A 23,037-nucleotide genomic window follows, 5' to 3' on the forward strand; every position below is an offset into this window, starting at 1 on the left:
AAAATAATAATAATACCTTATTCCGAGTGTGCTTGCTTTTCTCTTTGAAAGTCATCACATAACGGCATTGTAATACACGGTTCGGCTGCATTACATATTACATATCTGCCGTAGTTCTGTATTTATAGAGCCCTGATGAGAAGACAAACATGAGGAACTGATAACGTGACGTGGATCATAAATATATCAGCCATTAAACAACATCTTACATTTCTTTTCACACAATACGTCTCCTTGCAGTATCAACACTAATTCGGCTCACTTTTATATTTGATCCAGTTGGTAGATAGGCTGTATTTACACCATAAAGGTGCACAGATGATATAAAGAGACACCTGGTGGTTAAAGCATGTTATTGAATTTCAATATTTTTATTATTAGATATTAATACGATCCCTATAAAGTATATTCATTACTCGTTATTCTCTACTAATTGTTAATTAAAGACTGTATATAATGACTATTTTGCACATCCCTTTCAAGATTTCAAGATTTTCTAAGGTTTATTGACATATCATAGGCCTACACAACTGTGGTGTGTTCTGCACTGAATGAAAAACTTGGGTCGCAGGTTCCTCAACAGTGCATTACAAGACATCTATCAATATGTGTGCATACCTCCAGCAATGTTAACTATGTTGAAGCACTTATTTTAACTGATATTATACATAATGTATTATACTCTTATGAGATGTATGTAGATATTTCATCTCCGGCCTTGTCAGGTATTGAACAATCAATAAATAAAGAACACAGAATTGTTGAATATAAAACACAGAATTTATGTGATTATACTAAATGATTTTCAAATAAACACAACTGCATATTTAACTGTTACACATGCTGATGTAACGCAAATGTTCCAACTTTGGATCAATAAAGTATATCTTATCTTAAGCTGATCGATGGCTACTGCCATATTTGCAAAATGTGCCTCTGAACCTTGACAAGTGCATGTTTCAGGCTTATCAATTAATGTAATGTAATGTTATCACAGGGGTCACACACATAAGACCAGCTGTTAAATAAAGCTCTTCTGACCTTAGCTGGCATGTGGGTATATATATTAATACTGCCCATAATGGGCACCATTTATTAATTATATGTTTTAAATGTGAGTGTTTCCTGTCCCCTAAACCTCCAGGGATGTACACAGTTTAATACTGGCAACTTCTTATTATGGGAAATACGAAAACGTCTTTTAAAACTACAACTCCCAGTAGAGACGTGCCATAGAGAACATGTTGCGAAACAGAATAGCCAGCATGTGTAGTTCTGGGGACGGGGTGGGGGAGGGGGGACGCGGTGGACCCGTTCAAATCCAGTTTTGGACAGTCTGCCGTGGTTCCATCCCATTTCAAGTGCTGTTCGAGAATCGGCTTAACCCTCGGAGCACACTCTCCAATCACAGAGCTTGAGGACTATCACGGGTTTGTCAAGAGCACATGGTGTAGTCCAAACGATAGCTGGGGATTCTGGGTAGTGTAGTGTCTTCTTCCATCCTTTACTCCTGGGAATGGATGCTCACATTACCTTTAAGGGCAGCCGACATAAACGAATGCCGTGCTTCCATGAGCGTCAAATCCCGACGCAGATGGGAATACATTGCAATCAGTTGAAAGCTATTTGCGTCCCTTTATAACGCTGAAGGAGCCTAGGAGCGTCACAATTGGACGCCACGGACACTGACCAAACGTCGCTATTGGACGCTTAGGGAGTGAGAGTGTGTTGTTGAGGATACTCCGTTCACCCTTTCACCCTCGCCCACCCTCCTGGAGATCGCTGAACCCACAAAGGAGATACAGAAGGTTGGCACCAATTCCTTCCTGGAGTTCAAAGACCAAACTAAGGCGATACGCAGGGCTGGCACCATGTCCTTTACCCCCGCTCCTCAACGACGCCCACCAAAATCACTGCAGAGACGCGCACCATCTCCCCCGTCTTCATCACCGCGCCTACGTTAACCACCTCCCCCCCCTGGCAGCATGTCCTCTACCCCCGCACCATCTCCCCCGCACCATCTCCCCTGTCTCCATCACCGTGCCTACGTCACCTCCCCTCCCTTCAAGAAAGCATCTGCAGTCTCCGAAGCCTGATAAGAATGTGTGTGTACAAAACAAAACAAACTCTTACTGATATGTGCTGGGTCCAGGCTCAAGGGCGTATGGCACTCTCAACTCTTTCCAGGACATGTCGGGGCCCTGCCTGCCAGTAGCTTTGCCGATATCTGTGTTGATAGGTAATAGATTTAGAGCGGTGAATCATCTTAGAAACAGGAAGCGCTCAAACGTTTGTGTGAGTTTATCTAATTTAGCAGTGATTCCATGTCAGCCACAGCTTGTTACAAAAAACATGACTGATAGTGTGTTTAACAAACTTAAACTAGCTTTATTATATGTCAGGTCTTTGGCAGGAAAAACATTTTTAATCAATGATTTCATCACTGAGCACAATCTCGATTTTATGTTTTTAACAGAAACTTGGATTGAACAAAATAACAGTGCAGCTGTTCTTATCGAATCAACCCCTCCCAACTTTAGTTTTATGAGTCAGGAAAGAATGCATATGAAAGGGGGTGGAGTTGCTATTCTGTTCAATGATTCCCTTCAATGCAGGAAGACATCGCATGGAAACTTTGATTCTTTTGAATATGTGGCCCTTCAGCTGAAATGCTCCTCTCGAGCTCTGTTCCTAAATATCTATAGACCACCCAAATACTGTGCAAGCTTTTTTGATGACTTTACTGAACTGCTGTCTATAGTGTGTATTGACTTTGACCGTCTAGTCATTGTTGATGATTTTAACATCCATGTTGACAACCCCCAGGACAGAGGGGCTAAAGAACTGTTTTGTGTTCTTGATAGCTATGGACTGACTCAGCATGTGACGGAGCCCACGCACAATAAGGGGCACACTCTGGACTTAATTATCTCAAAGGGTCTGAATATCTCTAAGGTTGTGGTGACTGATGTTGCACTCTCTGACCATTCCTGTGTTTTCTTTGAGAGCTCTATTTCTGTTCACAAAAATGATCAAAAAGAGGTAACCACAAAGCGATATTTAACTGAAAATACTAGGGAAATGTTTACTCAGAATTTTTCTACCACACTTGCCCCTGCTAACACCTCAGTAAATGAGCTAGTAGATCATTTTAATTCAAAAATTAAAAATTGTATAGATGCCATTGCTCCAATTAAGGTAAAGGAAGTGTCTGGCAAGAAAATATCTCCATGGAGAAAGGCCATGACCGTGAAAACAGAAAAAAGAGAATGTCGAAAAGCTGAACGCAGGTGGCGAAAAACAAATCTCCAGGTTCACTTTGACATTTATAAAGAGAGACGTGGCCTTTATAATTTGGAATTGAAAAACGCACGACAATCGTTCTTCTCTGACATCATTACCAAAAACAAAAACAACGCACGTGCCTTGTTTGCTACCGTCGACAGACTAACTAACCCCCCAGTGTCAGTAGCCTCTGAATTTCTATCCACCAGGGCGTGCAATGATTTTTGCCTTCTTTTTCACTGACAAAATTCAGAAAATCAGACAAGCAGTCAGTGCCTCTGCATCAGGAACAGCAAATGTGTTGTCTCTGTGTCCACTTAACATCAATTCAAACATCATGACACAATTCCATCAGATTAATGATAAAAACCTAGAGGACATTATACAACTTCTGAAATCCTCCTCCTGCTGCCTTGATATTATTCCAACAGGATTTTTCAAAGATGTTTTGCCTCAGATCTACTTCATATAGTAAACAAATCTCTTCACTCAGGTATTTTTCCACAGGCCCTGAAAACTGCAGTCATTAAACCGCTCTTAAAAAAAGAATAATCTAGATGTTTCAGTAATGAACAATTATAGGCCCATATCAAACCTCCCATTTCTAGGTAAAATCATTGAAAAAGTTGTTTTTCAACAGTTGAGTAATTTCTTGCATTTAAATAACTGTTTCGATGTGTTCCCGTCAGGCTTTCGTCCAAACCACAGCACTGAGACTGCTCTTGTAAAGGTCTTTAATGACATCCACTTAAACACAGACAGTGGCAGAACTTCAGTGTTAGTATTATTAGATCTCAGTGCTGCGTTTGACACTGTTGACCACAGTATATTACTAGACCGACTGGAAAACTGGGTGGGACTTTCGGAAATAGTTCTAAATTGGTTTGAATCCTACTTAAAGGACAGAAACAACTTTGTTTCTATAGGTAAATACACATCTGAGTTGACAAAAGTGACATGTGGGGTTCCTCGAGGTTCCATCTTGGGGCCTCTTCTCTTTAACATCTACATGCTACCACTGGCTCAGATAATGAAAAACAACAAAATAAGTTACCATGGTTATGCAGATGACACACAAATGTACAATTTCACCAGGAGACTATGCTCTAATTCAAACACTGAGTAAGTGCATTGAACAAATCAATGACTGGATGTGTCAGAACTTTCTCCAATTAAACAAAGATAAAACTGAGGTAATGGTGTTTGGAGCCAAGTCAGAACGTATAAAAGTTAGCGCTGAGCTTCAGTGTGCAATGTTCAGAACAACAGATAAAGCCAGCAATATAGGTGTAGTCATGGACTCTGACCTGAGTTTCAACAGTCACATTAAAACAGTTACTAAATCAGCCTACTATCACCTAAAGAATATATCTAGGATTAAAAGACTAATGTCACAGCAGGATTTGGAAAAACTTGTCCATGCCTTTATCTTCAGTAGACTCGACTACTGCAATGGTGTCTTCACAGGTCTCACTAAAAAATCTATTAGAAAGCTGCAGCTGATTCAGAACGCCGCTGCTCGAGTCCTCACTAACACTACGAAAGTGGATCACATCACTCCTGTTCTGAAGTCTTTACACTGGCTTCCTGTATGTCAAAGAATAGATTTCAAAATATTGCTGCTGGTTTATAAAGCACTGAATGGTTTAGGCCCAAAATACATTACTGACCTCCTGCTAAATTATGAACCATCCAGATCTCTCAGGTCTTCAGGGACTGGTCAGCTTTCTGTCCCCAGAGTCAGAACTAAACATGGTAAAGCAGCGTTCAGTTATTATGCTCCAAATATCTGGAACAAACTCCCAGAAACCTGCAGGTCCACTGCAACTCTTACTACTTTTAAATCCAGACTGAAGACTTTTCTTTTTGTCGCTGCTTTTAATTGAACTATTCATATCTTAAACTGCACTGTAACTTTTATCCATGTATTTTTTCTTTTAATGTTTATTTTATTAGCTTTTCTTTTTTAATGCTTAATGTCTTTCATTTTTTGTAAAGCACTTTGAATTGCCTTGTGTTGAAAAGTGCTATATAAATAAACTTGCCTTGCCTTGCCTTGAATCACAATCAATAAAAGGCAATACAAAACTGTATAACATCTCCTGATCTCAAAATATAAAATAAATACAATGATAAATATAAAACAAAATAAAATCTGTACCTTTAGGAGCAATGTCTAACATGTGTAATTAACTTGTGAGTGTGTGAGGCCATTATGCTAAATAAAGGTACTCAAGCTTTACTCTATTTTCAAGTTTTTCTTCAAAAAGATGAGTTTGTCTACGTTGTCAGTAGTGAGGGCAGATCTGTTGGCGGTAACTATGTCACCTGCCGTCGAGAAAACCCTCTCGCTGGGGACTGAGACTGACTCGGGTGTGATTGAGTTTGATGTGTTACCACTAGCATACCGCACCGCTGTCGAACAACGCCGACACACCCAGTCCGATCCACAACTCGCACCCCATCATTGTTGTAGTCCACAGGGAACCCGAAATGTTCCCACACACCTGATTTAAAAGAAGCAGATGGGTCTTCTAGCTCCTGTGTGTTGTGTGAACTCGCTGTAGCTACTAACTTTTCTTCTTCATGTATTGTGTTCGTTTTGTTGTGTTTTGTTCTTGTTCTTCATTTGTTATTTACGGGCGGCTGGCTTTTAGGCGCAATACCGCCCCCTGGATTATATATAGTGTAATACTGCCCTGAGTGACAGACTTTTTTCCCACTCGTAAAAAAAGGCGTAATCGCAGTGTGACTGCATGTGCCGAACCGTGACGTCCGAACCGTGACGTCCGAACCGTGACGGTACGAGACGAATACCGTTACACCCCTAATTCACACCAAAAAAATCTGGAACTAGAACTTAGTTCATGAGAACCTTTTCACCCCCTTTTCTGTCCCTGCTAGAGAGCAGGTACTTTCATGGGAGAAAAAGGTTCCCATTTCTGATTGGCTGGGCGGATTGCAAACCACGCCCTGTAAAACTCCAAAAAGGTTTTGTGAAGCCGCCATTTTATTTTCCTCGCATTAGCATTATTAGCATTAGCCCAGCGCACAAACGGAGAGAGACTAACTTATGGCAGCACAAAAGAAAAAATGGGAGCGGTGGAGATGAGGAGGTGTCGGCGTTTCTGGCAAAACGTGACTTTTTTGACATGGAAATTATTTTTGAAGATTGACTAACATCATATGTGTAATTCGTGGCACGATTGAAACGGGATCGAAAGATAATATTTCTCTCCCCATTGACTTCAATACATAATTTTTCCGAAATAAGGTCCCATGGGTCGAAAGTAGATGGGCGGGACTTCGCCTCTCTATCCTCCCTCAGGGACTTATTCCGGTGTGAACGCGATCTGCTCTTTAGTTCTTTAGAACTAAAGAGTTCTGATTAACTAAGTACGGCAAAGTACTTGGTGTGAAAGCGCTTATTGGTTAAAGTATTTTTGGGCCCAAATGATGTCACGGACTACAGTGTAACTGTAGTACCACCGTTTGACCACTACACACATTTACTTCAATGGCCAGCGCTCGTTCTGGGGGCTTGGTTACAATATTTCTTAAATTAAATATGCATTTGATTGGCTGATTCTCTTTTAACGCAATAAAAAAAGATTTGTTGATTATTATTATTATTATGATAATTGTCTAGGGGGAAATAGTCAAATGGGGTGGTTTAACATCACACGAAGAGAAAAAAATCAGTTTTATCACACAGCACAATGCCACAGATGTCGCACGGTTTGAAGGAGCGTGCAATTGGCATGCTGACAGCAGGAATGTCCACCAGAGCTGTTGCCCGTGAATTGAATGTTCATTTCTCTACCATAAGCCGTCTCCAAAGGCGTTTCAGAGAATTTGGCAGTACATCCAACCGGCCTCACAACCGCAGACCACGTGTAACCACACCAGCCCAGGACCTCCACATCCAGCATGTTCACCTCCAAGATCGTCTGAGACCAGCCACTCGGACAGCTGCTGCAACAATCGGTTTGCATAACCAAAGAATTTCTGCACAAACTGTCAGAAACCGTCTCAGGGAAGCTCATCTGCATGCTCGTCGTCCTCATCGGGGTCTCGACCTGATTCCGGTTCGTCGTCGTAATCGACTTGAGTGGGCAAATGCTCACATTTGATGGCGTCTGGCACGTTGGAGAGGTGTTCTCTTCACGGATGAATCCCGGTTTTCACTGTTCAGGGCAGATGGTAGACAGCGTGTGTGGCGTTGTGTGGGTGGGCGGTTTTCTGATGTCAATGTTGTGAATCGAGTGGAACATGGTGGTGGTGGGGTTATGGTATGGGCAGGCGTATGTTATGGACGACGAACACAGGTGCATTTTATTGATGGCATTGTGAATGCACAGAGATACCGTGACGAGATCCTGAGGCCCATTGTTGTGCCATTCATCCACGACCATCACCTCATGTTGCAGCATGATAATGCACGGCCCCATGTTGCAAGGATCTGTACACAATTCCTGGAGTTCCAAGTTCTTGCATGGCCAGCATACTCACCGGACATGTCACCCATTGAGCATGTTTGGGATGCTCTGGATCGGCGGATACGACAGCGTGTTCCAGTTCCTGCCAATATCCAGCAACTTCGCACAGCCATTGAAGAGGAGTGGACCAACATTCCACAGGCCACAATCAACAACCTGATCAACTCTATGCAAAAGAGATGTGTTGCACTGCGTGAGGCAAATGGTGGTCACACCAGATACTGACTGGTTTTCGGACCCCCCCAGACCCCCCCAATAAAGCAAAACTGCACGTTTCAGAGTGGCCTTTTATTGTGGCCAGCCTAAGGCGCACCTGTGCAATAATCATGCTGTCTAATCAGCATCTTGATATGCCACACCTGTGAGGTGGGATGGATTATCTCGGCAAAGGAGAAGTGCTCACTATCACAGATCTTTTCAGATTTGTGAACAATATTTGAGAGAAATGGTTATTTTGTGTATATAGAAAATGTTTTAGATATTTGAGTTTATCTCATGAAAAATGGGAGCAAAAACAAAAGTGTTGCATTTATATTTTTGTTCAGTGTACATTTGAATTCCCTTTAATGAATGACACATGTGCATGCCCTTAAAAATAAAGTCCTTCATCCTTACTTAATGAAGTTTTTATGTTTACTTGAGATGCTGTGGGACTTTGTAGCCTTATGTATTCTGTTAAATGTACCTTTTATCCCCTTTCCCCTTTTCGATATATGTGTTAATGTTTGTGTTTGAATACTTTACAATACAGCACTTAAACCAATTAAACACATGAAGAACAGTTTACGTTACAAAGTAAAAAAGGCTTCTCAAAAAGCATGTGTACTATGTAATGTATTCTTGTTTGTTTGTTTGTAGCCTTTATTTAACCAGGTGAAAGCCCCTTGAGATCAAAAGATCTCTTTTTCAAGGGTGACCTGCAGGACATTAGTTACACATGTAACATAAAAACAACAGAACAACAATAAGGATGACATACAACATAATGTACAGGGTACAGTTTACAAAACTCTATTTACAGTGACAGATACCATGAGTATCAAACAGCATGTCACCCAGCCGAGTTTTAAAATGATGCAGGGGAACCAAAGTGCTCAGTTTTAAACAGGTTTGCAGACTGTTCCAATTTAGTGGAGCTGCACATCTAAAAGCTTTCTTCCTTAAGACAGTCCTAGCACTTGGCACATTTAATAAAACAACATCATGAGATCTCAGGCAATACGTACTTTCAATTTGTCGAGAGATCAGAGAGCAGATATAAAAAGGTAGTTTACCCAACATGGCTTTATAAATGAACATGTACCAATGACTGAGCCTCCGTACAGTTAGTGAAGGCAGACCTGCCTTGGCATACAGGGTACAGTGATGAGTAAGTGCTTTACAGTTAGTAACAAATCTCAGAGCACTGTGATACGCAGCATCTAACTTTTCCAGGCAATGGGCAGGTGCACTCATATACATCAAATCACCATAGTCCAGCACAGGTAAAAAGGTCACAGTGACTAGCCTTTTCCTGGCTTCAAATGAGAAACAGGACTTGTTCCTGTAGAAGAAACCTAGCCTAACCCTCAGCTTTTTAAGCAGATTAGTGACCTGAAGTTTAAAAGTAAGACAATCATCAAGCCAGATACCAAGGTATTTGTAACAGGCAACAACTTCAAGTTGTGTTCCTTGCGTAGTTACAATATCAAAAACAGGCTCTGGTGTCTTTTTTGCTTTTGAAAAGAGCATTACCTTGGTTTTATCCACATTTAAAAGAAGCTTTAATTCAGAGAGCTGAGTCTAAATAGTGTTAAAAACAGCCTGTAATTTAACAACAGCCTCTTTAATGGAGGGACCTGCACAATACATCACAGTATCATCCGCATAAAAATGTAAAGTAGCTTCATCCACATTATCACCTAAACTGTTGATATATATTGAGAATAAAAGTGGTCCTAAAACAGAACCTTGTGGTACACCATTAGAAATGTTTAACCACTCAGAAGACAGTCCATCAACATGAACACATTGGGACCTTTCAGAGAGGTAGTTCACAAACCACCCCACTGCAAGGCTGGATATGCCAATACTGAGTAGCCTCTGCTTTAAAATGTGATGATCAACGGTGTCAAACGCTTTGGAAAGGTCAATAAACAGAGCTGCACAACTCTGCTTATTATCTAAAATACTAGTAATGTAATTTACCACTTTCATTGTCGCAGTGATGGTGCTGTGTTTCTTTCTGAATCCTGACTGATGCTTAGACAGGATATCATTTATACATAAAAACTCCTTTACTTGTTCACTCACAAGTCGTTCGAGCACCTTAGCCAGAACTGACAATTTAGAGATTGGCCTGTAGTTATTTAAAATAGTTACTTCTCCTCCTTTCAGTAAAGGCAAGACATAAGCAGACTTCCATACTTTTGGAATTGTATTTGTGCTGAGGGAGAGGTTAAAAAGAGAAGTAAGAGGTGGAGCAATACAATCTGCAGCTATCTTTAAAAAGAAAGGTTCTAAATTGTCCGGGCCAGGTCTCCTAGGATCTAGCTTAGATAAGGTTTCATGGACAACATTGACAGTAAAAGGAGTAAAACTGAAAGGGTTTTCCAGACCACGTTGTTCAGAGTCACGGATTGGGGTGTTCACAGAAGCAGAGTTAGTCACAGAATCAAAGTTAGTCACAGAATCAAACATAGAACCGCAGGACACAAAATGCTCATTAAAGAAATTTAGCATAGTAGCCCTGTCCGATATAGTGCCAGATGCTGTGGTAAGGCACGGAGGTAGCTCATTACGGATCTCACCGGTGGATATCGATTTTATTGCTTTCCAAAATTTCCTAGGATTATTTAGGTTTTCTGTGGTAACTGACAAATAGTACTTCGACTTTGCACTTTTGACATTTGAAGTGAAGCTATTCCTTAGCTGCCTAAAACGCAGCCACTCTACCTCTGAGCCTGATTGCCTAGCCTTTGCCCAGGCCTTGTTTCTCTCATGAAGGAGACTAGACAGCTCAGCAGAAAACCAAGGATTTTCTCGTCCTTTTACTCTAAATGTACGCAGGGGTGCATGTCTATCAATGATCTCCATAAAACCAAGATAAAAATAAGACCATGCGGTCTTCTGTTGCTGTGCACATCTGTAAAAGATAATTCCTAATGATGTCACTAGGGTTTATTTCTTCTTTGATTAAATAACCACTACACAGAGAGCTTTTGGGTCGAGGGTGGTAAAATGAAATATGCTATTGGATTCTATATTTGTAGAGCCTGACCCACACTAAAGAAGTAATACAAGTCATCTGTGGCTTTGATTTTGTATCTTGTGTCATGACTTGACAAATGCATGAAATGCATTACAATTCATTTGGTCAGCTTAGGAACAATTATAATAAAAACATCTAATGCATATTGGATTCAGATGGTGATCCTTCATTTCTCCCTTAATTCTTTGCCATGTATGTTAAATAATTAATTTGAAAATGGCTTTTTCTTTGAATGTAATATGTTTAATTTCTAATCAAATATTTGAGCAACCCTCTCTAAACCATCAAGACAGGGGCATTTTCATTCCCATGTTTATTTGAAAGATTGTCCAATATCAACCTTAACAATTACTGAGATTAGATAGGTAATTTAATTGCATGACTGATTACACAATGACAGACAGTGGAAATATTGTCGCCTATCCACTTTCATGTGAGGCTTCCACATTAGCAGCACTGTAATGAAGATCAGATTCGGATCATACTCCAAACATCAAATGGAAACAGACAAGCAAAATCTCATTAGCATAATGAGCTTCAGGGTACACTACCTGTGGAGACAGAAATTAATATGAAATTGCCGATGGAGTCCTGCATCAATTTGAACAAGGTCGATTTTTTGCATATTTCTCCACAAGTGACATGTTGAATTTGAGAGAAGGATTCAAAAAAATAAATATAGTGAAAGTTTCAATATTACATGGGGTGGCAAAGGGGGGGCAAGAGGTCATGCCAGGGTGGCATGGGAGGGCAGACAGTACGTGGTATTTTATACTGTATAACCTATTGATTGTTAAATCATGCCCAAACACAAGTGTTGTTAATGCACAAGAGAAACAAGGTGTTCAGACAAACAAACTAAAATATAGTATAAAACAGCAGAAAATACTCACGATACCCTAGAATTCTATTTACCGTAAGTACAGTAAAAGTACTTAGTTATAATTATACACAAATGACAATACCCATCTCTTGAGAGAGTTAAAGGTGGCCTGTACAGCAACACATTTCAATAAATATTTGTCAATACTAAGAGCTGCTAGATTGTGCTGCTGTGATGGAATATGCAAGGAGAATAAAAACATACCATGTGGTTCAGCTGGAGTCTCATCTGCCAATAGCTTTATTAGCATGACCATAGTTACATATAGTAGCCTATTGCTAAAGCTCTGTATAGTTGCAACATCAATACACAAATACATACATATAAACAAACTGCTAAGAATTTCTCTGTCCCTCTCTTCAAATGTCTTTTTTCCGCGGTAGGCTACTCACTATGGCCCGTGATATTTTTTACCTGCACTTGATTTGTCATCTCTTTAAACAATGTTCTTCCCTCACTTTATCTTCTCTTCACGTGAAGCTCTCCTCTCCTCAGCTGGTGTAGTAGTTACTGTAGGCCCGCTAACGCATGCGTAAATATGACGCTCTTTTATCAAAACAAAACAAACGTACCTTCTTACGGCCCCTACACACGGCGGCGTGCGTTGCCGCTTCAACGCTTCTGCCCATTCACTTTGAATGGGGTGACGTCACGATTCGCCGAACTGCATTGCGGGAGCAAAGCGTAGCTTCTCTCGAGGTACTCGCTGCAAAAGTAGAGCAATGTTCTACTTTTGCCGCCTCGACGGAGGCGTCAGCCAATCAAATCCCTCGTATGTAAATCTGACAGTACAAGCAGTAGCCAATCAAACCGGGTGTATGTTGGCAGAGCCAGACCGCAGTTATTTCCCATATGTCAACAAATGGAGGAGAAAATGATCGTGGCGGTAGGGAACATACAGGGATACAAACCGGAGGAGCCAGGCATGGGGGGAGGTGGCAAAGACAGTGGGGGAAACTGGTAGGTTTTCACTTGTTTGGGGAGTTTATATCCAGTGTATTTCGTTTGAATGGACAGCTAGCAAGCATAGACAGTATATTTAGCCAGCATGGATGTAGCATGAATGCTTTGCTTTGTATGTCCGGGGCGGGACATTCATGTGGTTGGTTGTTGGTCGGGCTGCTCGCGTTGACTCCCCAAGCTCAAGACACGCCCACCGCCAAGCGGCAACGCACGCCGCCGTGTGTAGGGGCCGTTAAGGTGGACTCTGTCCACTTCAATCAACTTTCTTTCCTCCGGCTTCAAGTTCCATAACTTGTTCGTTCTCTCTGTCTGGTCAGACATCAATCTGTTCCACGTAGCGCGCCCCCTAGAGGCCTGGAGGCGGACTTTGCATATCGTTTTTGTATTTGCAGCATTTTGTTGTTGTATTTGTTTTCAGGGTTTGTTTGTTTTTCATTTAATTATTTGCAGGTGTTTCCTGCTTATCTATACATTTTTGGCCGTTGTTCAGCGTTTGCACCTGCCGGCCACCGTATTTAGCAAATAAAGTGATCGATCTCCCAGCTACCGCTGTCTACGTAGTATTTTGTAACGTAACGTCCCAAACAGCGAGCGTCTGTTAAACGCTATTGATTCAAACGGCAGCGTTTTAGTAATATTTGTGTTTCAAGCTCTCGTCCTTTGACAAACAAAACTAGTCGAAGGGGAAATGCTCCCAGGGGAAGCTGATCCACCTTCAGGAGCTGGGACAGCTCGCTCTCTCTCTGCAGCTGTGTAAGCGGCTGTCTGTGTGAACGCCGCTCCGCAGTTTAATGCAGGGCCGTAACTACGTTTTTAACGGGCCTAAGATGATATTTTAAATGATTCACTTTTAATTAATGAACTGCTTGTTTCGTTGCTTGAGAAGCTTGTGGACATAGTGTAGGTTTGTTTCTACAAGTACAGTTTTAGGGACACAAAAGTTAGGGGGGCAGCTGGGGGGGCAAGGCTCTGCAGTGGGGGGGCAGCACCTTGGCCCCCCCCCCGTAGATCCGCCCCCGGCCCTATGATTGACAGGCACCATGGTGTTGTTAAATCATGTCATTTTCACTGTAATCTTGAAATGACCTCCTTTCTGTGCTTGTCCTTATTTGCCTTGTTTTTTTCTTATGTTATTACTTATTTGACTGCCTCAAAAGACAGGGAAGGAACGAAGCAGAGGAAAACCCTAACTTAGCAAATGTATAATGGGATATTTTGCTTCTGTACACTTGCATTTCTGTCATACATCGGTGGCTACGAACAGTAGAGGTGAAGGACCTCTGAGAGCGCTCAGGTTGGGAGTCGTGTAAAATTATGGATGCGTAAGAAAGATTCAATACAGCCACACATAGAGGCAACAATAGAGGAAAATGTTCATGTTTTTGCATTACTCACCAATTTTTGTATAAGGTCATTGAGAGAGAGCTCATTGTAATTTCCTTACAGAATAACAAGTCCCTTTTTATAAGTTCAAACCGGAGAGACGTGATGTAAGAATTACATATTTATTGTTTACACGTCATATGAATAAAATGATTGCCATGATACTACAACAGGAGAATGTAATGGTGTTTGGCGATTAGGCCCCGGTTTGCAGGATAATCATTCAGGAGGGAAAGCACCGCTCCGATGAAATCCCCGGGATCTAGACACTGGTGGTGGTGCTGAGTAGGTGAGACCGGTCTGAAGAAGGAAGGTTTAGCTTTGTCCTGGAGGAGACTGGAGGCGAGAGGGGTGGAGGCGGGTTGCGGTCATCTGCAAATGACAACTGACAGGGAGGAAGAGCAGGCATTTAAGGAATTTAGCATGTGCAGCTATTGGCTGCTGAGGGGTGACGCCCTCATATATAATGAGGGGGGAAGGGAGCCATCGAGTGACGTGTAAGTGACTCGTGTTAGGTCTTCCTTATTGAACTTGCGCTAAGCTTCATAAGTCACTTGGAAGCGGCTACATGCTTGTTGTTCGCATCTTTTTCTGAAATAACTGCATTTGAATAAAACAGTTGTTTGGAAATAATGAAGTGGGAAAGTAGGCTACAATATGACTTTTGACATATGTTAGTGTACAGTTGCTTAATTGGAAACAGAAAAATCTATTTTGGGGTAACAGCTATTTTTGATTCTACCTTTTTATCAATGCTATAATCCAAAACCCTGGTACTTTGATTGCATACAGTACACACCTTGCTATGGTCACACAGTATACGTAAGAGTTTTGGAGGAGGTTTGAAGTGGAGAGTTTTCCTTTGGCTGGGAAAATTAGGGAAAGCAGTTAGAAACCATGGTGAAGAAAAACACTGATGTATTAGTCATTTTCTTATTTTTCATAGACGTTTTTGCAAAGCAGCTTGAAGTGAACTAGGTCCTGTCGCTTACTTTTAACTTGAAACTGCATATGTATCTCTTTATTCTTGCCACATCTACTCAAATATTTGACAGCTGAAACAGAACATATAGCAGCAGCAGGTGTTTCCTGTCAGATATTGTCATTTACTGCTGTTATCTTAGACAGCAAGGAGGACTAAAGCGTTTTGGATGCTGATGGAGATGATGGTAAGGATTTACTTTGTTTCATACGTTTCCATGGTCTCTATTTCATCTAACTGCTTCACCATTTGCAAATAATATGTTGTTCTTTTGGTGTCTTTGGTTTACTATGAAAAAAAGGGTGAAAACATGATTTTATGTTTTCCACTCTCCAGTAGGCCTACACGTATCAGGGCCCATTGAGCGTGCACCTGTGTTGTGATGAATGGAGAGAGAAAATAACAGGATTGGGCTTTGACAACATTTAGAACCAAATGATTTTAACTAGGGCTATACAAGTGTTGATGAAACAAAAATAAATCAGTTGATTTATACACATCTCTTTCCAAATGTAAGTCAATGGTAAAAATGTATTTTTTGGCCCAATGACTTCACTGACTGAGACAGAAGTTGTAATATACCATTTGGCCTTAACGGAAATCTGATTCAACGTCCGGCGCACTTACTGGGATTTATTTTCCTGCCGATTTTTGGAAGTTACCAAACAGCATCAGGTTTATTACCACCACCGCCTGTATATAGTGGTGCAGTGATGACGTATTTTTGTAGGCCGACCCGGAACTAGGCTGCACATGGGTTCCCTCGACAAAAAAGCAATGGGATTTCTCCATAGGATTTTGGAATATTGTAAAAAATAAGATCTGTGGGAAACTAACCTGTTTGATAAATGCACATTTTGTTCATAATCTCCACATGTCTACCCTACTTTTATAATTTTCTAATCATAAATCAAACGATCATAAATCTATCGATTAGATACAAAAATACATCATCCCTGCACCACTCTATTGGACCTGATCTACATTGAGCACTGGAAATACTACACGGAGACATGCAGTTAACTGACAAGTGTATACAGTTTGTAGTAAAATCTCATTTGTATTTTATCGAGGTCTGAAAATATATATCTTAATCTGACTCTAGATATTTATAATTCAGCTCAAAAAGCAGGTACTATTCCAAGAAACAAAAACATTTGCATTAATCAGAAACTGTAAGGACATAACGTACTTTATGGGTATAGCGTGCGAAGAATGGACAGCACAACAATCAGCATATTAAGTGTTAATTCATTCTACATGTCATGCTGCTGGCCAGGTGTGCTTTATCCATATTCATGACATTATTACAACAATGTTTGCCAACGCACTACTAATAGTACAATACATAACCCCTATTACCATAGAAATAACAACTATACAAATCTGGGGCCTACCTTTCAGAGCAGCAGGGTTAATTTAGTCTGTAACCATGCCTCATCTGGGCAAAATACACACTGTTTGATGCAGGTCAAGTGTTCCCACCTGCAGCCTCTGCTACCATCATTATTAAATAGGTCATTTTGTTATCACCAAAGTTGATCACAGGTTCCTTACCCATTTTAAAGCATATACAAATGAAGGCAGACACAGCTGGTGCAGCAATACTGAACGTTTTTTCCCGAGACGTGTTAAGTACAAGTTCTGTCTTGTGTCGTGTGTTTTTGCTAGTTATAAATGCGTCAATGAATATGTATAAGTGTCTTCCAGTCAAGATGTAGCATATCTAACTAATAGCTTTGCTTGTTCATTAGGGAAATCTACCAGAAAATAATTTAGTGTAATCACAGCACTGGCTGCTAAACTGAGCGTGGGAGGAATCGAATCCTTATATGTAGTCAATTGTTGGCAGCATAATTGCACATCATAATGCAGGCCCAAAAATAACCATAACATGCTTAATGCAGCAGATAGAAAGAGATCCCAATAAAACGCATTGTAACTGCACATTTTATTATATTCATATGATGATACCAGGGGCGTCGCCTGGACCTGGAAACATGCGGGGCTTAGCCCACAGTGGCGGCGCGACAGTCGAATTTTCTACTACAAGACTCCCCACACGCACATACACAATTGCACCATCTGGTGTCACAAACGTGTGCCTGCATTAGCTTTGGTACAGCAATGGATTGTGGGAGATTCTCATAGCACGTGAGGATCTCTTGAGGGTAAGGTGCCTGTATTATCTCGGTGGACAAAATGTATGTTTTTATTTTATAAGGACAATAACGTACTGTTGTGTTTGTTTAGTTTAATGTTAATTATTTAATGCTCACAGTCACAGCAACATGTTTTTGTGTGATTGGCTATTTGTTTTATATGATTTATCAACGTGATCATCAATAGCTAATCTGAGCACCAGAACCCAGCTCACGTGTCCTTTTATGCTGTCCATTGAAATGCAGGTATGTGAGTTTTGTACACCAGTTTATGTATGTTTAATGTTTCACATTGCTCCACGTGATGCCTTGACTACAAAGTCTTCCATGTTTCTACGCTTCTTCCTCTGTGTCACAGTTTCGGGAATATCAAGATCATTGCACAGGGCCTTGGTCTTGTCATAGACCTCATGTGCTTTCTCGTTACTTCGGTAACTTTTCAGTGTGTTCTCAACTGCTGTTTTGTAATCTACTGCCTGCACGAAGTCAATTGTTTCTTTCTGCAGGTATTTGTGCAGGCCCTGAGTGGTTGAGAGCAGTGTCTGGAACATGACAGCATGTAGATGGTACTGAATTTTCAAAGCTTGCTTTCCAGTCCCTTTGCTAGAGCGGCTGAAAGGCTCCCTAAAGTCTTGATCAAAGCAGGGAGGTTTTTGACATGCCCAGCGAACAAGTTGTTTGTCCCCTACCTCTAGCTGTTTCTGAAATGTTTGCAATCTCTGATGGTGGACAAGAGATGTGGAGAAGAAAGAGTAGAGACTCTCCAGGAGATCAACGCAGGTATGTGAGTTTTGTACACCAGTTTGTATAAGTTTAAAGACCCCGTGAAGTGTGCGCCTGTGCATGATCTGTTATGCTAATACATATAGTAATGACCAAAATTGTCCATTGAAACCCATATCAAAAGATGTTGGAATAGCAACTAATTTGATGAGTTTTGAATTTGCTGCCGTGAAATCCGCAGTTGACCTCCACCTTCGTGGGCGTGGCTTGCGAGCTACTGCGTGACGTCACAAGATGGTCGCCTCCGAAGTGTTTACATTCATCACAGTGTATTGTTTCTCTGTTTCAAAGTCGAATTTATCAAAGTTTTTGAGCGAGTATTTTACTGGAAAGTGTGTCGGAGTCGACTGGAAGTGATTGCCAATCGAGAAAACCTGACAATGGAGGCGACAGTGAAGAAAAAGGGAGGAAAAACACACGGGAAGCGATGCATTGCCGCTGGCTGTAGTAATGTCAAGTCTGCCGAAGTGGCGATGTTTCTGTTCCCAAAAGATGAAGGTGAGTCTGGCTGGTGTCATTGTTTCGTAGATTCGTTGATTGTTCATGACAAATAAAGGCCACTGGTCGATTCGAGAGAGAGAGAGAGAGAGAGAAAGAGAGACTGAGAGAGTTATAGGGTTGTTGTTAGCATCTAGTGCTAGCTCGGAGCTAACGGAGATTAGCTGTTTCAAGAGGGAGAGTCCTCTCCTGTTGGACTGAGAGAGATAATGTCAGCTCAGGGAGGTAAAGGACTCTGAGTGATTAGATTGTAAACTGTAGCCCAAGTTATCTCAGTTGGTTTGGTCATCTATGTAAACAAATATTTCCATCTATGTTAGTTGTATAAAATAGGTTAAGAAATCCTTCCAATGTTTTTTGATTATTGAAATATATGTTTGATATGAGTGTTGAGAGCTGTATCCATAGATCTCTTAATGTTGCCCTCAAAGTGCACCAGATTGATGCCTTTAACTTCAATTTAAAGAAAAACATCTTCCCGGGTGAGGGTGTGAGGTCATCACAAATAAAACAGGTTCACATGGATAGGATACTAGATAAGTGTGCACACTCATTATGTACATTACACATTTTTCTTGGATTTGTTAACACTATAGTCCCTAATATATTTGTAGAAAGGCAGGAAATGGAATTAAATCGAGAAAAACTGTCAAAATCAATAATTTCTCTCACACTTGTATCACTTTCCAAAGTCTCCGCCATGTTTACAATCACAACTGGGCCCATCTTGTGATGCCACCGCCGCTATCGTCTGCAACTTCCGGTAGGCTCAGACGGCCGTTATTATTAAAAAATATTTTTTAATTTTTCATAATTAATTAATCAATAATTAAAATTATTTTAGCCATGAACAGGCACAATGATATGTAAGGAATGAAACTGCCATTTCATTTTGGCGCAAAAAAATGCACTTCACTGGCACTTTAATGTTTCACATTGCTTGTGAAAAATATACTACCACTATATGATCACTGATGTTTTGTTGTTGACTGGACACTTATTTTGTAAAAGAGATAGCATGTGAGGATCTCTTAAGCAATGCAGCACACATGTCCTTTTTATATGCTGTCCATTGAAATGCAGGAAAGTAATTACCAGCTCTGACTGATCTGTTGCCGAGGGGACACTACACCGGAGTTACATAAGCAGAGATAACGTGTTATTTTGGGGGGAACTAACCTCCTCTGGGGTCCCCCAGGAAGATTTTTTTTAAATGTTGAAGTTAAAAGCATCAATCTTGTGCAGTTTGAGAGCAACATCAAGAGATATGGATACATCTCTCAACACCCATATGTAAAAAAAAATCTCAGAATCAGAAACCGGTTTATTATTTAAAAACACTTCATTTTCCAATTAAATCATAAACTATGTCAAATTATTAGAAGTTGTTCGTAATCAGATTAAACAGAAAAAAGGGATGGAAGGAGGACATAATAATCCCTCATCTCTTGCTGTTTGCGGTTGAAATGATCTCTTTTGCTGGCCAAACATGCTGGATGGAAAGCAGTGGTGTCTCACTTGCCTTGGCCCTGTATCTGCAGTCTCTAAATCAGTCATGTTATCCATTGACTCTTGTCTGTTCTGGTGTTCCTGTTCATTGTTGTCTCCATTGTCGTTCTTGTCTGTTGTATCTCCTTCTTGTGTGTCCCTTTCTCCTGTTCTCCTTTCTTCATCCTCTACTCTGTTTGGCTCATCTGTGATGACTGTGTAGGTAAACACAAACAAGTATGTAAGTCAATCAGTTTCCAGCTCTGTCAAATAAATGAATTTCAAGATAAACAAATGTGTCTTCATTAAAATGAGTGTCACCAGACTGTCACAAAATGTAATACTAACCAATTGAAAATAGTTAAATTTACATTGGAAACCTCTTGTAGATATCACTGTTAAGAGTAGTTATCTGCCAATAGGACAGAATCATTCCTATACAAATGCAGTTTGAGTAATTCACTTAATCACCTGCCGCTGCTCAACGGGAGTAAGAGAAGGTTTACTGTAGCTGCCACTCGCCTTCCGTGGCAAATGCTGCTATTTAAACCCGTATTTATCGTGTAAAATGTCGCTGTTTAGGCATGACTTTATCGAACTGATCTGTACACAGGACTGATGATCTGTACACAGGGTTGGGTTGTAAGTTAACGGAATACATGTAACGGCGTTACGTAATCAGAATACAAAAATCAAGTAGCCTAACTGTATTCAGCTCGTGTTACATTTGAAAAACAACTAATCTGATTACAGGTACTTTCGTAAACCTGAAGTGAATACATTTTGGGATACTTATTGGAATTATTGGTGGAAAAGTTTTCTCACAAAATGTATCCTAATATTCATTACAGGTGTTGTGTCACATTATGCCTCCCCGTCATGAAATGCCCCCCTCCCCTGCGAGATGGAGTTCATGACTTTATGAGCTGTTCATGAGCACTCATGAAACATTCATGAACAACTCATTATATGTTCACTTGTCATGTTCATGAACCAAAATTCTTAAAATGCTCAGGAACCATTTTAAAGAGCAGTTCATGAAATGTTTATGAACATTGTTCATTCATATAAAGTTCCTGTTTTGCTCATGACAGACTTTTATGAGCAATTTATGAACTTTTCATGATCCAGCCAATCACAACATTATAATTAAAACCCCAAAAAGTGTGCATGAGTATTTCATGAACTTTTCATGACTATGAGAATTTCATGAATTTTGGATGATCAGCGTGATGATTTTAAAGACCTCTTGAATATTCATCTACTATTTGAACATTTCTTTCTTTTTTAAAACTTTTAATCTTAAAACAAAACAATAGTGAATTTGAAACTGAACATTATCTGTATTTATTTTGGTGACATTTATCATTTATTTACAGTGGAATTTTCTACTGCAACACTACCCACGCGCACACACAGTACACCCGCGACTGTTACAATGAAGGCTTGATAATCAGCTTATGGCATATAGGCAGGGGTAAAGTGCTATTTTTATGAGTGGGAGGCGGACCTCACCTCCTCTAGGGGGTTCCGGGGGATGGTCCCCCGGGAAGATCTTTTAAAAATATTGAAGTTAAAAGCATCAATCTGGTACACTTTGAGAGCAACATTAAGAGATCTATGGATACATCTCAGTCTCAACACCCATATGAAACAGAACTGTAAACAGATTTTCTTTTTCTTTATGGATATTTTACAAATCACTCCCCTTTTAAACTCTATTCTTGTTTTACTGCCGTATAGACTATAATGATCATATGAAGGTGTGCCACGGAAATAATCTTTTTAATCATTTGTGACCAAACCGTTTGAGACCCACTGAGATAATGGCGCATTCACACCAGCCTTTTATAGTCCGGTTGAATCTAACCCTGGTGCGTTTAGCCGCTTGGTGCGGTTAATTTGGGTCGGTGTGAACGCAATCCGAGACCTCTGAAGTGAACTAAACAACCGGACTCTGGTCCGCTAAAATAGGTGGTCTCGGAGCGCTTGCGAACTCTGGAGCGGTTCATGGTGTGAACGCAGTCCGCACCAAAACATAGGAAGCGTAGTATTTACGTGTCACCAGAACGCGGATGTCTTCAAAAATCTTTAGCGAAAGAGTCTTTCAAGACATCCGCGGTTGTTAATTTAAAGAGTGAAGCAGAATTAAGTGTTGAACAGTGTCGTGTAAAGTAAAAATGCTCCGTCAACTACATAAAAGTAAGAACACCTGTCGTCGGTGAAACGCCCCTCCTTACTGCAGAACGTCTCTCATTATATGTGTTATAATGATTTTTAACGGACGTTGTCTGATTATATAATCATATGCGCGGGCCACTAGTGTCTGTTGATCTCCAGGTTAACAGCAGCATGAGAATAACCTGCCGAAAGTGCCGATGCTCCATGGCGGAGGCTCCGGTAGAAATTGCCGGGATTTGCGTTTTTACCCCCTTAATGTCTGACCAATTGTTTAACTGCATTTCCGTGCACATGACTTGTGTTTAAAGTTTATAGTCCGTTTGAGTTTTGCCCATGTGAACACAAACCGAACCTTCTGAAAAATGAAACAATGTAACAAACTGTGGTCTGGTGTGCACCAGAGAAGCGGACTATTAGGTGTGAATCAAGCAGCAAACTCTGGGGAAGAGCCGGGACGCCAATACGGAAGTGCCACACACTGCAGTTCATCTAGTGGCCAGTAGGAGCAGTCTGCAGAAGGGAGCAATTTCCACAGACCCACATGTTAAAATGCCCAACTTTACAGCAGAAATAAACATGTTTACATCGTGGTTCAAAAAACCATATTCTCTGTATAGTTAGATTCCCCCTTCATGACTACTGTGTGGGGGGTGCATTTTTTCTCAACTCATCTGTTTAAT

General features: G+C 40.7%; 1 long non-coding RNA gene across 1 annotated transcript in view; it reads left to right on the plus strand.

Annotated features, from left to right (window-relative positions):
* Positions 1-23,037, plus strand: part of LOC139435929 (uncharacterized) — a 46,111-nt gene that overhangs the window by 21,205 nt on the left and 1,869 nt on the right. The window lies entirely within an intron of this gene.

The sequence above is a fragment of the Pseudochaenichthys georgianus genome, chromosome 21 (genome assembly GCF_902827115.2).
Source record: "Pseudochaenichthys georgianus chromosome 21, fPseGeo1.2, whole genome shotgun sequence".
In the NCBI taxonomy this organism is placed as follows: Eukaryota; Metazoa; Chordata; class Actinopteri; order Perciformes; family Channichthyidae; genus Pseudochaenichthys; species Pseudochaenichthys georgianus.